We start from the raw sequence: 17,797 nt of genomic DNA, 5'->3' as shown, positions 1-17,797 counted from the left end.
TAGACTTTTTTTTGAGGGCGCTGGCATTATCGAGGTTTCAGCGAGGTTTACGGGGACCCCTATTAATCACGTGACCTCGGTGGCAAATTTAGATCAGTGAATAGCACAGGCAAGCGTATTCGCAACAAGCCCGTACCCATTGCACACATAATGTTATAACACAGCATTTCAGTTTACTGTACTGTTTACCACATAGGACCTTCGTCCTCGATAGTTTGTTGTTTGTGTGCCTTTTGAGTAAAGAATACTGTACGATTTTCGTCCAAATACATTCGATTAGAGTATTGTGACAATCATGGAAAAAGGATCAGGGCAAGAAGAATCGGGCGAAATAAAACGACCTTATCCTGGAACGAGCGTAGGTTAGGTTTAAGTGGAGGAAGGCCTTTGCTGCATGGACCTGACAAAAACAGCAGTGCAAAGGAACAACAGCGACGAAGAGATGCCACGAAGATCTATCTTCTACGTTCCTATGTAAGCTGGCAAATGGAGAAAGAACTATACAGACATGTCCATGATTTGACTTCTGTGAGCAACGTATATTTCGCAGGACATTTGCTTCAGGATCACACAAAAAGGTAATGATTTGCTAAGCTAGGCTAAAACTGTATAGGGTAGTTGTCCTAGGTTACATGTATAGCCTATCAGTTTTGCGAAGTACAGAATACTGTCAAGTTCGGACACCCCTAAGAAATACACGATTTCACAATGATAACCTACAAGCAAAAGCCAGTATCACTAAAAACTACGAAGCTACAGTTATTTCCTCTCCAAAATGACCTGTGTGCAAGTATGTACGTATATATTTGTCAATAAAATGAAGATAACGGAGTTTTGGGGTATTTTAAGGCTTAGGTGTTCGAATTTCGCAGTGTCTAGTATGCTATTGTATTTGTAACATACATGATTTGATATGCCTAGGCCATGTAACTAGTCCTATCATTCATTATTTTTCCAATGGGCCTAGCGTATGCTAACCTTATCATACTTATCCTAGCACAAAGTAGCAGTAAGTTGTATCACTGAGTCAGCATCATCACTGTTTGTGAATGCTTGTCATGAAGATACTGTATACAGTTAAAAATGAAAGTATCCTTTCTAAAGAAGACTGACTCATATTTATGCAATAGAAAGCTGGGCCTTCTCATCACCAAATAGTAAACTGTTTTTGCCTCAACAAATTGATGGAAATATATTTTCTAACCACTAGGCCTTGGTGATCTGTTCATCCCCACCCCCTCCAGGTTCTAAATTGTTATCAGCTGTCCTTGTTTGAAGAAGATATTCTTGTGAATGAGCATTTGAAAAAAAGAGAGAAGTTTGAAGCCTCATCATTGCCCAGTCATAATTAACTAGGCATATATAGAACTAAGGCCTATTGTAATAAGTATCTGAATTTAGTGTTCAAAGTAACTGCATCCCCTAATTTTGTAATATGCACCAGTGAGGAAGACCTACTGTGCTGTACACGTACAACCACATGGACCTGCAGTTTTTCCTATAAAAATAATGCATCTACATAAATACTTTAGAATCACTCCTAACTGATTCACATGTTTTCACACCGCTACATATGCAACTATACCTTAGGTTTTTCTAAGGTCAGCCACAGCCAGCATATACGCAATCAAGTTTTAATGGTTCATTTGGGCAACGGGGTGTACATGTTATCTACTGACTCAATCATGTGTACATTTCTGCGTTTGGGATTTTTGAAGGAACCCAACTGCTATGCAAGAACTAAGGTAAATTAGCCTCACAAATTGAGGGATCATATTAGTACATATAGCTACACCTATATAAACCTTTATATTGCCATGCCTGGAGGTAAGAAAGTACCAGTTTTTTGTGTAGGCCTGATGCTATAATGTTGTGATAAGTTATCATATTTTTATATATGGGTCCATCCATGCCAAATCAACAGTGGCCTCCACGCCCACCCTCTCAGAATTGCCTGAAATTGATATGGTGTCTTGCAATATGTCTCAAAGGATGAAATTGGGCAAAAAAAAATTGAAAAACTTTTTGGTTGCTAGGATACGGCCCGCCTAGCAACCAAATCCAGATTGCATTTTAAGAGCCCTAAATGATCTGATGTTTAGTGTTCAAAAATTATAATCTATTAAATTTGGTGACCGTAACTATCTCTTGTGGAGAGTAATCTAGCGTTAATGGTAGTCTGAAAACTAGCTATGCACGTAAACAGGAATTTTTCACAATGGTGGGCTTGTGTCATGGAGTAAGCTAGCATCTCAATTCTCACTCATGAAACCAACTGCTCACATAAACAGGAAGTTTACACAGTAGGTAAATAATGAGTGTACATCAAACTTTGATCAAAAGACTGGACATCTTTTAGTGATATGAAACCAATCAGTTCACTTAGACAGGAAGTTTACATAGTAAATTGTACATTGACATGTGAGCTCAGGTTGTTGAGCAAGCAGTTGGGCAACACAAAATTATCCTCACAATTTTCTTGAAAGGTACCACGGTGTTAGGATATGTTGAAGAAGAGTATGAAAGTATATATCATCCTTATCTGGGTTTAAATCATTGTGGGTTAACAATATGTTATTATTGAAATCTGCCAAAGTGTTTGTTTGTTACTTTTCTCTTTCATATTTTTTCTTGGGTAGGTATGATAAAAACATGTTTGTTTGTAATAATCATTACCAGATTCATTACGCATACAATTAAGCTTGGGGTGTACAGTAAAATTACTATTTCAGTTATATGATTTACGGACAATTTTTTTGTTTCATTGAACAGGTGTTAAATGCATCTTTCCAGAAGGATGCCGAAAGTCAAACAGAGGCATTCTCAGCAGCTGTCACCACAGAAAGATCAGTTGACACTCAGAAAGGAGAAGGTAAATTTATATGTTTATCCTTGCATGAATAACAGACTGGAAGAGCAGTGCTAATCTTATATCTGATCTGATGTGATCAGAAAAATAATACAATTTCATTCTCATTAAATTCCTAAAGAAAAGAAAAAAATGGTAGCATATTGCTCATCCACTAAAAAGGGTACATGTGTATGAGAATTTATATAAAAGTCAGTGGGCCTGATATTATGAGGATCTTCTTTAGAGGCAAACTGACTAGTAACAGGAAATTCAAGAGACACAATAGAGCCTGGTACAGAGAGGACATGGTGAACACAAAGAAAGAAGTTAATGGTGTATTGAAAAAAAGGAGTCAGGGAAAGCAGAGGTATTTAGATAAACTGTGGAGTACAAAGCGAGGATTAAGATAGGAGAGAGGGGGAATGAACTATGGCAGAATACAGAGATGGAGCAGGATTAAGTTAGCATAGGCGTAGGACCCTCATTTGATTTGTGGGGGGCTGAAACGACTTGCCCGAAAAATATATCCGAAATTTGTGTGCATGTTCAATGTTGTTGTGCATATCATATAGGCATTCATCGGTTATTACATCACATGCCAATAACATACAATCTTATTAGCCTTCCATATTGGTTAAAATTATTGGGGAATCTGTAAAACAAAAATGATCATAACAATATGAGTTTAAACATTGAAAAACACATTGCAAAATATTCTTCTTGCAGTAGGTGCCCGAAAAATTCTCAGCATATTGCCCGAATTTTCACCAAAAATTTTGGTTGGGGGGGCTGCAGCCCCCCCCCCAGGCCCCAGCCCCCTGCCTCCTACGCCTATGTAAATTAGTCATGTCCTTCTTGTATATTGAGCCCATTCAGTTGAATGGTGCTAAGGCATTCCGTCCACTCTCTCTATCTCTGCTGTGGTGTACTATGTCTGAGATGGTTAGTCTACGAATTTAGTTACCTGTTGGGACATGTCTTACTTTAATGGTATGATTGGGGAACTTAAAGTGTTCCCCTACTGGAGTCTCCATTTTCATTGTATTGACCTGTGACTAGAACTGCTTATTGAGGGTGGTCTTGGTTTCACCAACATACTTGTAACTTCAATATCTTCTACTTCAATGTCCTCTAAACTCAATGACACCATTTAAATTGAAATATCAGTTTCCAGTGCTGCGAAAGTATGATAAGTTCTAAACCATATTTTTTTTTAGTCACAGCCATAGTAGCTATAGCAGGATACTTGCAATCTAGTAACAAATGCTTTATGTAATCTTTACAGATACTTCTGATCCAGTTACTTCAACACCTCTCAAGAAGCCATCTGCCATGTTCTGTCCAATGTCACCAGTAGGATTAGATATGGAGCAGCATGGGAGAGAAACTTCAGACCATACAAATACACATTGCCACATTTACATGATCCTGAACAAAAGAGATCATACATATGGCAGGGGCAAGAACTTTTCCCAGACTTTTATTGACAGGTTGTGCGACATTCACGTTGGATTAGCAGCTATTGATACATCTGCATCACCAGATTGAGATAAATTGCTTTCGTCCATTTTGTTCGATAGTAGCTATGACTGTGAATCAGAAGCTTGGCCACCCTCTAAGTCAAGGTGGGCAAGGTTGGGGAAATTCAATCAAGGAGTAACAATCAGAGAATGGCCAGCTTTGTATTATTGTATATAGGCCTACACACACAGCGGGTATAAATATCTGTATCGGTTTATTTATACTGGTGTTCATATCCGTTGCCAGGAGGCAGGAGGGGATATGATTTGAACGTGGGGAGGGTGTGGGGGGGTGGGGAAGGGGTCCCCTTTGAAGTGTTCAAACAGTGCTACATTTTACATCTATCTTCTTGAATCACATGTATATTAAACACCCCTAAAGACACGATCAATCAGTCCTGTCTCTCACCTCCTCTCATGCACTGGTGTATTTATTTCCTGGCAACATAACAGTTAGGCATAGTAAGGGTCAGAGGTCATCACAACTTAAAGAGTTGTGTGAGTCCCTGTGGTCTCTTACATCCTTGTAGCAGTAGGGAGAAGAAGCCTAATAGATCAGAAACCATGATTATCTTCTGTTGTGTCTTATTTTCCAGCATCCTTGAAACATTATATCCTTCCCCTTTGATTTCTTGATGTCATAAGCTGTATTTATGTGTTGCAATATTTAATTCCAGTATTGAGATTGTATATTCTTCTTGTGTATTTGACAGTATCCCAGTGATCTCCATTTTCAGCTCTTGGTTTTCTTTTCTCTGTATTTCATATCATATCTATCTCTACCCCTAACCTCCATCTCCACATTTTCTTTACTTTCTTCCTCCATCCCTTCATCTGTCTTTCACTCTTTCTTTTTTGACTTCTTTCCTTCCCTCTGTTTACCCTGTATGTTTTAGTTTGCCGACTCCCCCCCCCTTACATCTTACCCCCCTAAAAAATGTTCACAAGGTTGACAAGTCTCCCCATGCTAGTCCCAAGTTATACACCTTTGTTGTGGTGACCGTTCACTATACTTGCGGATCAAATGGAAAGCCCCACCCCCCCCCACCCCTTACTTCCCCAGTGTCATGAATCGGCAAATGGAAGATTATTCGGAGTTGTTCGTGATGGTTCAATGGTCTTATAGTCAGGCATAGGCCTATATGGTTCTCTTTGTCCTTCATTGTCGTCGAAGTTTGAAATGAATTAATCGTGCTAGGAACTTCCGGGCAATGTTTAATTTTCTGTGGCAAGAAAAAAAAGCTCCCCCCCCCCTCCAGTGTCCCTCCTGGTTGACTAGAGCATGTACGCCTATATGGTCACATAATAGTATAGATAAGTATGAGCCATGCAGACAGCATTTTTTTTTTTTTTAAATTCAATCCAATTTGAGTTATAGTTTTGAGTTGTAATTCGAGTCAGTCGTGATGAGGTGCCCCATGGTGGGGCTGGGTAACCCACCCCCAACCCGTTGCCGACTTGGCATTTCTTTGGGAGCCGTTCGGAACAAGAGGCAGGAAAATCAATACTGGAGTACAGTACGCTGGAAAGCAATAAACTGACGTGATTTAGAAGAAAAAGTTGTTTGCTTTGACTGCAGATGTTCAGCGAGTCACTTTTCAATGGAAATAACTTTTAATTTATTGTTCATGTACTTATTCCCTTTTTGCCAATCCTTTCTAAAGAGGGTGGAGCCGCCCCTTATGGCAACGTATTTTCGTTCCCTTTTCCGTTCAAATTTCGTTATTTTTAATTCGGGTCAAAGGGGTGCAAGGACAGGGTTTACGTGCACCGGTTAGGAGGATGGGGTGCAGCTAGGGCAAGTGTTCTGTGATCGCCTAAAGGGCCCGTTGTCAGGAGTCCAAAAATAATTAAATATACATATTTATCTATATATGGTTTATGACATAAAATCCTCCTGATATATAACTAAAATTTATATATAAAATACAATGTAAGTTGTGACTGTGTCTATGTGTAATTAATACCTAAATTGGCTGAAATACCAATTGTTCACATATGACGGACTTGACCATACGTTTGATACCCAATGTTGTAATCACTTCAGTCAATTTTTTCACTCATTCGCGTCTGTCCTTTTTGTGACACGAGTCAATGTATCAGACATAAACTTCACTATAAGTTTCTTGAGCTGTGAAAGAATGTCGGCTCGCAACTAAGGTTGCAATATTTCAAATACTTTACTCAGGTTAGTACAAGACTGGCGCATCTGTAAAGGTTTGGAATACACTGTGTTTTTTTACAGTAAAATAGCGTTAGCTTACTGTACTTCCATAAGCTAAACTTCTGATATTCGATACAGCATAAAGCATGCAGAGCTTTCCAAATCAGTGAATCAACTACGAAACCAGGGCATCCGAACAGTTCGGACTTCGACTGTTCACCATGTGGGCCTAAAAGAGTAAAAAGCAGGGAACCGCTCGAGTAGCAGCTCCCTGGTCAAACTATTACATCTATACTGTACAGCTACTACAGCCCACTAGTTGTGAAAAGTTCTGAACGTAAAACAAACCACAGAGTTTTGTATCACACAACACACACGAAAACGCGACGTAATAATTTACCGCATACTACTGACCAGGGAGTTTTTCCATAACAACTCCCTGTACTTACACTGCTACAGACAAGAAACTATGCAGGAATTTCGCCAAGGCCACCGCTTCAGGTAACCAAACCCGTTTATTGCTTACTAGCCGTAAATACGGGATTGCTGAGAAATTACGAAACAACAGCGACGAACCGGTAGAGGGTAGTATTGATATTATTTTTGAATCGGTTGGTGTGAAGGACAGAATTAACGAGGAGATTACGAGCGATCCCACCTTTAACCTGGGATTGTGATGTAACACATGTGATATTTTCTAGGGATACTCATGTGATCACATTCATCTCTGTAAATGAGTACAATTGGTTGCATTCATCTCTGTAAATGAGTACAATTGGTTGGGGACAGAAGGAATGCACTGTAGTATTTGTGTATTACGTCTTAAGTTAAGTTGTAAGGTAAAGTTCATCATTTGTATACACGTGGAATTTCCACGTGTTGTTAAGGGATTTACATAAAAAGCATTACCTGGGAGGGACAGGACAGTCTACTCTGGTTGCTGTTGGAAGAAACATTCTTGATGGTAGGCTTCAGGGCCAATTAGCCTCATGTTTGTACAACAAATCCAGTACAACACACTTAACCTTACTGTAAGAAGTTTTCTTTTCAATATATCGCTGTTGAAAACACCATCACCTCTCTGGATTTATTTTGTGTTCATCTTCACTCTCTGGCCAATTACAATACTACATCTTAGTCCAAGAACCCTGAATCGGCTGGCCGGCGCTACCACAGAGGAAAGTGTTACAATATATATATATATATATATATATATATATATATATATATATATATATATATATATATATATATATATATATATATATATATATATATATATATATATATACATATATATATATAGCCTATATTTATATAGCCTATATTTATACAGCCTATATTTATATAGGCTATACATAGCCTATATATAGCCTATATAGATAGCCTACATATGTATAGCCTATATGTCAGTATTGTATTTATTCTATTTCACATTTTTTTTCTTTCTATAGACATTCCGGACTGCCGGAAATGACGTCGTTACAACCGGTGCATATCCGGTGTTTCTGAAATGGAATATTTATGATTTGATTTCAAGTAGATGAGTATTTGCCGGTTTTGAAATCCGACCTTCTCCGGTGAGCAGAATCGTTTCTTCTCAGTCATTACTTTATCATTTTCTTTTAGCTTTCATTTTCGTCCAGATAATGAAGGAGGAGATCAATTAGTCAAAAACGTGCGATGTTTTTTCCCTTTTTTTCTTCTTTCCAAAATGGACTTAGCCAAGTGAGTTATCTTGTGACAACATGTTATACGCAATTCTTTGAGCTGATTTTCGTCCATTTTAATATTCTATATTCTATCAATCCCATCAAAAGATAGATCTAGCTGAACTATTCAAGTTTCATTTCAAAATAATGTCAATTTTTAAATATTTTTAAATATTTTGAAATATTACTCTGTAAGTCTCATCAAACTTGTTGAGCAAACCATCTAAATGCTGCTCCAAATACCAAAGACTTGTTTGTGAGAGAGTCGCCATCTTGGAATTATTGGGAGGGGTGCAAGAAGCGCCTTGTTATTGTTTTGTATAAATTAGAGGAAACATATTCTTTTCTCTGCATGCTCAAATTATGCTTCATTATCCCTGTCTATACAAATCTTCATAACAAAGTATAATTAAAAGTAATTAGTTTTCTTAGTTATTCCGTCTTACCTATACAGTATATATCTGGGGTATTCTTTTTCTTGTGGAAATATTTCTTTCCTCTGAGGATAAATTATTCACGAAAAGTATAATGAAGAAAAAAAAAAGCCGGAAGACATTTTCAGATGAATTGCCCTGATGAAATTAATCCATTCTGCTATTGCCAGATGCATTTAACAAAATGTCACAAAATTTTTGAAATATTCATATCTTCGCGATACAAAAGGGTACAAGGATGTGTGGGGTTTTTTTTTCGCCTGAAGATTCATGAAAAAAATTCAGAAATGTTTGCTAAGCAATCAACTATATTCACCAGAGAATCCTCTTTAAAGGGGTAGTGTATGTACCGTAACGTTTTACTATTCTGATTACTCTTACATTAACACACCATCTGCCCTCAATGTCACTACAAGATCATTAGCTACAAATATTGTAACTTCTCATAGCTATCATCTTATTATTGGAATGTCATTTCTTTCTCCTAATTTTTTCTTTGGTCCAAATATACTATTTACAAAATATTATTTCAAGAGTGTTTTTTTGGCATACGCTGTGAAGATAAATATCCACTTATATTTTCCGGTATATAGTACCTTTTATAATTCTTATAGTAACCCCTTTAGAGTGTGAAAAAATGTAACTAGTAAAAATACAACTTGCATATAGTTTCACCAGAAAAGTTTGGTTTTCTAAGGCACTGTGTTGCTTTAAATCTGAACACTTCACATCGAGCACTATATAAATCCAAAATTACCAGGGTATATTTGTCCATCTGATAGACTTAATTTGACATGTTGACGTCAAACGAAATCCGTAATTTGTCATAAAATCTACGAAAAAAATAGATGTCCCTCGTAAATACATATCACATTACAAAAGATATTATAAAGAAAACAGCTGGCGGTTATGAATAATAATAATATTAATAAAGAACAGTTGTTTGTGTATACAATTCCAAATTATACATTATAATAGAGTGGTTGGTTAGATTAAGATGTGTTTCTCTAGTGTAAAACGTCGTGTGAAGAGAAATCTTGGGGGATAAAATCGGTAGCCTTTGTGTTCTAAACTCCGTACTTTTTTTGTTTTGTTACTGTTGAATTTATCGCATGGTTTGCTCAGCCGTTACAAGGAAAGATAAGGTACATGAAAATATCATCTATTACTTTTACATCATCTAAAATGCGCCAGATATGAGGAAATTACGCATAAATTTGAAAAAGGTTGAAATAACACAAAATAAAATTAAAAATCTGAAAATATACATTCATGTTGTAGCACAACACAGTTCTGACATTGAAATCAACGGGGTTTTTTCTTCTAACTCTAGTTCAGAGAAGAATATGGTGATGTAACCAAATAGATCTCTTATTAAGGTTGGAATCAAACGGTGGTTGAATATTATTATAGGATTGAGTAGGAGATCGAGACGCAGGGGGGTAGGAAGTTTCCAAAAAGTGGGGGGGGCACAACATCAGAGGGGCACTTTCTCATGCCACAACCACCTCTCGTTATGTTATAAACCAAAACACACCAGCCATATCACTTAAATATATATGATGTGTCAGTATATGCTATCAATACTATTTATTGATATTGTTTATCTTTAACCGTGCTACAAAATATATGGGCTGCCATTTTAAAAATTGCATGTACAGACTAAAAATAAATTACTAAAATAAAATATTAAAAATAACAAAGGCTTAGATATCCAAAGACAGTTCTTCATCAAAGGGACACATTTTATTTGCCAGTAGGGCACATTTGCTATTTTGGAGAAAAGAAAGTGAGGGGCCCCCGCTCCTAATCCCCTGTCGAGACGTCACACTCAACAGTACAGATTTAGCTTATAGAGATTGGTTGCGGCATAGAGTTAGAAAATATTGGAGACAATGTTGTAGACGATATACGTCCATTTAAATTATACCACATCACATACCAAACGTAATTATTTTAAAGGAATAGCATAAGATAAACAAAAAATAACCTTTCAATCCATTCATTTGTAAATTTTCCCTCGAATCATTCATACCTTATAAATGTTTCATTTATAATAATCAGTACAAATGACAAGAGACATTCGACTTTGTCCTGACAAGTTTTTTTGTTTCTGATGACGACACTATAGTAGACGGGTAACTACGCTCTATAGTAAGACTGGATGACGACACTCTTTAGTAGACGGAATGACGACACTCTATAGTAGACGGGATGACGACGCTGTATAGTAAGACTGGATGACGACACTCTTTAGTAGACGGAATGACGACACTCTATAGTAGACGGGATGACGACGTTCTATATAAGACGGGATGACGACACTATACAGTAGACGGGATGACGACGCTGTATAGTAAGACTGGATGACGATACTCTATAGTAAGACGGGATGACGACACTCTATAGTAGACGGGATGACGACGCTATATAGTAAGACTGGATAACGACACTTTATAGTAGACGGGATGACGACAATCTATAGTAGACGGGATGACGACACTCTATAGAAGACGGGTTGACGACAATCTATAGTAAAACGGGACGACGGCACTCTATAGTAGACAGAATGACGACACTCTATAGTAGACGGGATGACGACACTGTATACTAAGACGGGATGACGACAATCTATAGTAAGACGGGACGACGACACTCTATAGTAGACGGGATGACGACAGTCTATAGCAGACGGGGTAACGACATTTTATAGTAAGACGGGATGACGACACTCTATAGAAAACAGGATGGCGACACTCTATAGTAGACGGAATGACGACACTCTATAGCAGACGGGATGACGAAAATTTTAAGTAGACGGGATGACGACACTATATAGTAGACGGGATAACGACAATCTATAGAAGACGGGATGACGACACTGTATAGTAAGACGGGATGACGACACTGTATAGTAAGACGGGATGACGACACTCTATAGCAGACGGATGACGACAGTCTATAGCAGACGGGGTAACGACACTCTATAGTAAGACGGGATGACGACACTCTATAGTAAGACTGGATGACGACACTCTATAGTAGACGGAATGACGACAGTCTATAGTAGACAGGATGACGACACTCTATAGTAGACGGAATGACGACACTCTATAGTAGACAGAATGACGACAATCTATAGTAAGACGGGACGACGGCACTCTATAGTAGACAGAATAACGACACTCTATAGTAGACGGGATGACGACACTGTATACTAAGACGGGATGACGACAATCTATAGTAAGACGGGATGACGACACTCTATAGCAGACGGGATGACGACAGTCTATAGCAGACGGGGTAACGACATTCTATAGTAAGACGGGATGACGACACTCTATAGAAAACAGGATGGCGACACTATACAGTAGACGGGATGACGACGCTGTATAGTAAGACGGGATGACGATACTCTATAGTAGACGGGATGACGACACTCTATAGTAGACGGGATGACGACGCTATATAGTAAGACTGGATAACGACACTCTATAGTAGACGGAATGACGACAGTCTATAGTAGACAGGATGACGACACTCTATAGTAGACGGAATGACGACACTCTATAGTAGACAGAATGACGACACTCTTTAGTAGACAGAATGACGACACTATATAGTAGACGGGATGACGACACTGTATACTAAGACGGGATGACGACAATCTATAGTAAGACGGGATGACGACACTATATAGTAAGACGGGATGACGACAATCTATAGTAGACAGAATGACGACACTATTGCAGATGGGATTACGACACTCTATAGTAAGACGGGCTGACGAAATTCTGTTGCAGACGGGATGACGACATTCTATGAATAAATAACGTCATTTTTCATAAGAATGAAGGACATATTGTCGACACTCCTTTAGAAGGATTGACGACTTTTCATTAGAGTGAATGAAGACATGTCATTAGAACTGCAAAGGTCGGTACTCATTAGATTGAATGACGTCACATCCTCAGAGTGAATACCAAAATTTTATTAAAGGGGGTCACAGCACTACATAAATACGACATATACACTTTATTAGAAAGACGGAAAACACCTCATTTTATGAAGCGTGAATGACGGGACTTTCTTAGAGGGAATGAGCTTTCATTCTGTAAAACTGAAGATGCATTGATGGACTTTATTCAATCTTCTTGGACGCCTTGGTATGTCGACGTTAATTGCTATTCGCAATTGACAACTAAACATTTGGATTGCTCTAAAATCAACACGATATTTTGTCGCAACGTATATATTGAATGAATATAAACTTCATTGGATAAACGAAGATGTTGCTAAGGACATTTCGATCTCTTCAAAATGGTGGTAAAATCGGTAAAGAACTTGTTTTCTTGGTTAAAAGATTAATTTTCTCACTATTTCAAACATGTCCTCAAACATAATAAATCGCGCATCGTCTGGCGGAATGTTCAAGCACCTTGGCTCGTTACTTTGATAACGTTGGTGTTAATTTTTATAGCTGTATATTTCAGCTGTGGTTAATAGCATGGGCAAAGGGGTTGGGGTGGAGTGAGCCAGTGGGCCATGGTTCGGTCGGGGTTTTTTCACATTCAGCCGGGGAAGAATTACTCCACTGCAACGGGTGTACAACTCCCTTTCCAACCTCATACATAAAATTGAGAGTATTTACAAGCACTACCTTACGATGAGAGAATTATGGGCATAATTTATAGTCTAAATATGCCTCAATTTGACGTATGAACTTTCATTTATTTTTTCTGAGGGACGACCTAAGCTCACTTTATCAGAATCTGTTCAACAGCAATAGGGTCACATCCCTCCTTGATAAAACCCTTCAGTCACATATTGGCATTCCATGTAGTTTCAAACCCTTCGTTAGTGAAATTAATAATCATCCCCTCCCCTCCTCTACCCATCCCCACCCATCCCCACCCATCCCCACCCCATCCCATCCCACCTTTGTAATTCTTTGCACGCCACTGGCTGTGGTACAACATGCGTTGCCTTTGTTTAAGGCTAAAATCACGTTAAACCTGAAAACCTATATCACCCCTCGCCAGGTACAATATTCGTAACACACGGTGCTTTAGTATAGCATAGCTCGGAGAGTTCCAAATGTAAACTATATGGGCTTGACATGAGAGTGGTCCAGTTTTGGTTGGTTATCCTGCATTGAGTTACTTTCCTTCAAGACTATGCATCAGAGTATTGGAGTTTGAGAATGAATTCAGTAGCACGTTGTCGTCTGTGAGGTGTTTTATATATGTGGTTTACATCGCAATTTTGCATATGAGATCAACTGTACACTGACTGATCCAATTTTTCCACTATGCTGTACAATATGCACATCTTTTATGTAAGAGAGGCGTAAGGTGCTGGAGGCAAGATTGGCCTGTTGACGAGACTTCTCGTCTCCATTTTACTGTAACCGGGTTTTTTTCTTCTCAGGTTTTGAAGTAAACATCGCTTGGATAATGTGTGTGGTTTATGTTCTCTTCATACCGTCATGGACAGAAGCAGTTAATATCAGGGGCCGGGATACGAGGAACGGGGAAGGGGTAGGGTGGGGGGCATTGTAAACATGGGGTTTAGTAATGTCTGACAAGATGTTTGGACCTCATTTCCACATTCGTTCCTAGTTATTACTTTTCCTGTAGAATATTTGTTCCATTTTTTATTTTTCATTTTTCTGGCAAACATTTGTAATCAGAGGTTAGTAACAGTGAGTTGTACTGCCGAAAAAGCCTGGATTTATTTATCGAGTCAAATTTGATTACAGTGAACCTCCAGACTTCGTTTTGCAATAGGTTTCAACAAAGTCTTCAACTTTTACGTCTGATTTTGTTTACTCAGTGTTCCCTTTGGGATGGAATAGGTCTAGCTACTAATGTTTATATATATGCATAAATTTGGAATCGGAATGGAATAACTAAATTGTTTTCTCTAATTTTCCGCTCATTTTGAAAATGAAACCAGTTGGAAAAAAAGTTACTTCGAACTAATATAACTCAGAGATCTAGTGAGAGTGTAAGGGGCTCAGAGCTTGTGAATTGGTGTCTGTTGGTTACTGTTTTATTTGATGAAACAATTCAATAGCGTTACTTTTAGTACATAAAGAAACAACATGTTCATTTCTATCACAGTCTTTCTCGACAAATGCATACATTACTCATGCACCATGCATGCATAACTCATGCATATGCATAAGATATAGTTTCGACATTTGAATGTAATTAATTTCGTAAAGTTACTAGTTATTAATTACTTTAAGTACGTCATGAAGCACGCTTCACGTGACATAGCAACACCTTCAAATAAGCAATCTCGCCAGCCTCATGTCAAAACCAATTAGTGAGTATGTATGTATTATGTAATTTTTTTTTTTCAATCTTTAAAATTGTTTAAACTTGCGATATGACATGAACGTTTGAGTGTCAGAGTACTTTCTTAATCGCAGTCCTTTACATAATTCGAATTATGAAATAAATAGGCCAGTAATGGATTAAAAACCAAACAAAGATGAAGGATTAATATATTATACAAATGATATAAAATTCATACGTTTTGCTAAGAAAATCAAAAACAATCCGCGCTAACAACTTATCATATCTGCTTGATTCGTTGTACATGAATACCTCCGCCGGGGGAAGCTAAATGCTTTTTCGCCCTTCGTTTGTCGCATAATAGTATTACCCTTCAATCAGAATATAAATTATTGGAATCACATAGCGTGTTCCCCACGTGTCTCACAATACGCCCTTGCGCGTTTATCAGCTAGACGATAACATGTGTGTTTCACCAACGCGAGAAACACACTCCTTCCAATAACACTGCGCCCGATTCTTCAACAGCTGCAATTATTCATCCTCTTGTCTTCAATATCCTCTCCTTCATCTTCTTCTTCAACTTCTTCTTTTAGATAATCTTTTATATCTCTCTTTCTTCATCTTCTTTTTCCTCCAGTAACCCTACCGTTCTCTCCTTAAATTGCAGCGATTTTTGCGTGATTTAAACGGATTCATCCCTTATCCGGCTAGCCTCATCTCATGATGATATCCCGAACGATCAAAGATACCTTATTATGCATTCTATTCGCGCCCTCATGCAACGTGATAAACTTGAAACGTTATAGTGAAGTTACGTTGCACTCATCATGTGTGTGTGTGTGATCGGGTTTGCCTGCGTTGCATGCTTGCTCCTTCAGTAATTTTCTCCTCTACAGCCATAGTTCATTGGTGACGCACGTTGCCTCAGCTCCCACACCTTCCGTTTGCAAAGAGTAAGAGGATGGAAGCAGAAGTATAACGCATTGCGAGCAGACGAAATCTGCTGATGAAATTTTCGCTCGCGAGCATATAAATCGTGTATATTTACAAATGAGCCGGCCATGCCTTTTATCGAAATGAGCTATTTGTGTAAAGTGCAGTGAAGGAAGTTTTAAGTTTCTTCTTTCTGGGAACGAAGACAAAAAAAAATAAATATATATATTATATTCGTGTCGTTTATATTTGCCTCTTTCGGTTAATATCGGGAGGTGGAATTTTTTTGTGGAAATTTTTGTGTGTATATATATATGTGTGTGTGTGTATATATATATGTATATATACATGTGAACATAATCGACACATGTTGGGCGCCAAGGGAGAGCATAGGCTTGCAATTTTGAAGCGGATTGTGCAACAACAAAAAACAACTATAAGAGCAATGAAAGGATTTTGATTAAATTTTTGAGCAGTCTATGATCAGGATTCTTACTTTGCTTATCAACTGTAACAAAACCAAACTCAAAACCAACAAAACAACAGAACGTGGAAGAAACATTCCTGTGCTACTCATGTGTGACGTTTAATAGCTACGCGAACTTTACTTCGAATCATTTTCTTCAAATAAATACAAAACTTGCCTTGTTTTTTTTTTTTAAATATTATTTCTGCTGTTTTTGGTTTTTTCAGCTTGATTCATATTTTTGTGTCTTATTTCGAAGTCTTCCGATAGTTTTACGTTCGCAATTTATTTATCTCTGACCCCCGAGTTCTTGGATTATATTCGGAATACCCGTGCCATACTTATAGCGAAATTTTCTTCTTTTTTTCAAGGAAAAACTTAATTTTGTGATTTTTCGTTTGGTTTCTCGCTCATATATATCTTTTTCTTTTAAAAGCTTTCGGAGACATTTTGTCAGTCATATAATGGTGAGAGGATATATAATCAAAGAAGGCAGAGCTTAGCTAATTAACGCTATTGTTCTAATTAAGGTAAGAAACTTTTGACTTATTTTTCTTCTCTTTTTTTTTTCATTTTATCCATGCAACATGTTGTTATAATTACTGTTACATATTTAATGAGCTCTACCACGAGGCATACTATCTGTTTATTATATGATTATTCGCTAACATTTTTTGCACGCCAAGAAAGTGACAAAATTCCTCCGATATCCGGCTTAAGTCAAAGGTGTTTTATTCTCAAAACTGAGATAAGACATTTCTACTACTATATTGGAATAAATTTTCAACAGGTTTTTGAAATGAGGGTGCACGAGCCAAAGTGAATCAATGGTGGTTGAATACTCGTCAACAGAAAACTTTAACGTAATAACCTACCCAGACCCACCCATACACTATAATGTTCCTATCGTTTTGCATAATTTGCTCAAAACCACTTTATTTTATTAAAGTATATCATTTTCGTAAAAGATCTTGAGGATTATGCAAAAATGAAAACAATAATACATCAACTGGCAATATTTCATAAGTTCAACATTTTAGTAAGTAACCGATCATCCTTAATAACTGTTTTATCGAATAACCTAATCAATATACGTATACATTATTGGGACAATGCTCCACGGTAGGTTAAGTTTGAGTTCTTTATCTGGTACATTTTTTGGACAAGACGCAATCACTTCGTACTATTATCATTGTTTTCATCCCACCTTCAACCCCCCCCCCCCTCACACAAAGAAAAATAAGTGAACCTCTTAACCTTTAACATTTTCCCAAATGTAAGAGCCTCACGAGATCTCAAGCAAAATAAAATAAACGGTGTCTTTTCACTTTAAGACGTAAACGTATTTACATACAGTAATTCAATGAAGAAACGTTGTGACGTCATGAATATGCATAGCATGACGAATA

The 17,797-nt window shown here is 37.6% G+C and overlaps 1 protein-coding gene and 1 long non-coding RNA gene across 2 annotated transcripts in view; both read left to right on the top strand.

Moving 5' to 3' along the window:
* Positions 1-5,399, top strand: LOC139964283 (uncharacterized). The gene is made up of 3 exons (XR_011791938.1): positions 1-578; positions 2,773-2,872; positions 4,137-5,399. It is a non-coding gene; the product is annotated as an uncharacterized lncRNA (long non-coding RNA).
* Positions 5,400-15,922: 10,523 nt separating this feature from the next.
* The window catches only part of LOC139964261 (voltage-dependent calcium channel type A subunit alpha-1-like), a 270,526-nt gene continuing 268,651 nt past the window's right edge, over positions 15,923-17,797 (top strand). The window contains exon 1 of the mRNA XM_071965717.1: positions 15,923-16,918. The gene's annotated coding sequence lies outside the window, so the exon portion shown is untranslated. The remainder of the gene's footprint in view (positions 16,919-17,797) is intronic.

This window comes from Apostichopus japonicus, chromosome 22 (genome assembly GCF_037975245.1).
Source record: "Apostichopus japonicus isolate 1M-3 chromosome 22, ASM3797524v1, whole genome shotgun sequence".
In the NCBI taxonomy this organism is placed as follows: Eukaryota; Metazoa; Echinodermata; class Holothuroidea; order Aspidochirotida; family Stichopodidae; genus Apostichopus; species Apostichopus japonicus.
Note: the sequence above shows the minus strand (reverse complement) of the source record. Positions and strands in the feature narration are given on the sequence as shown.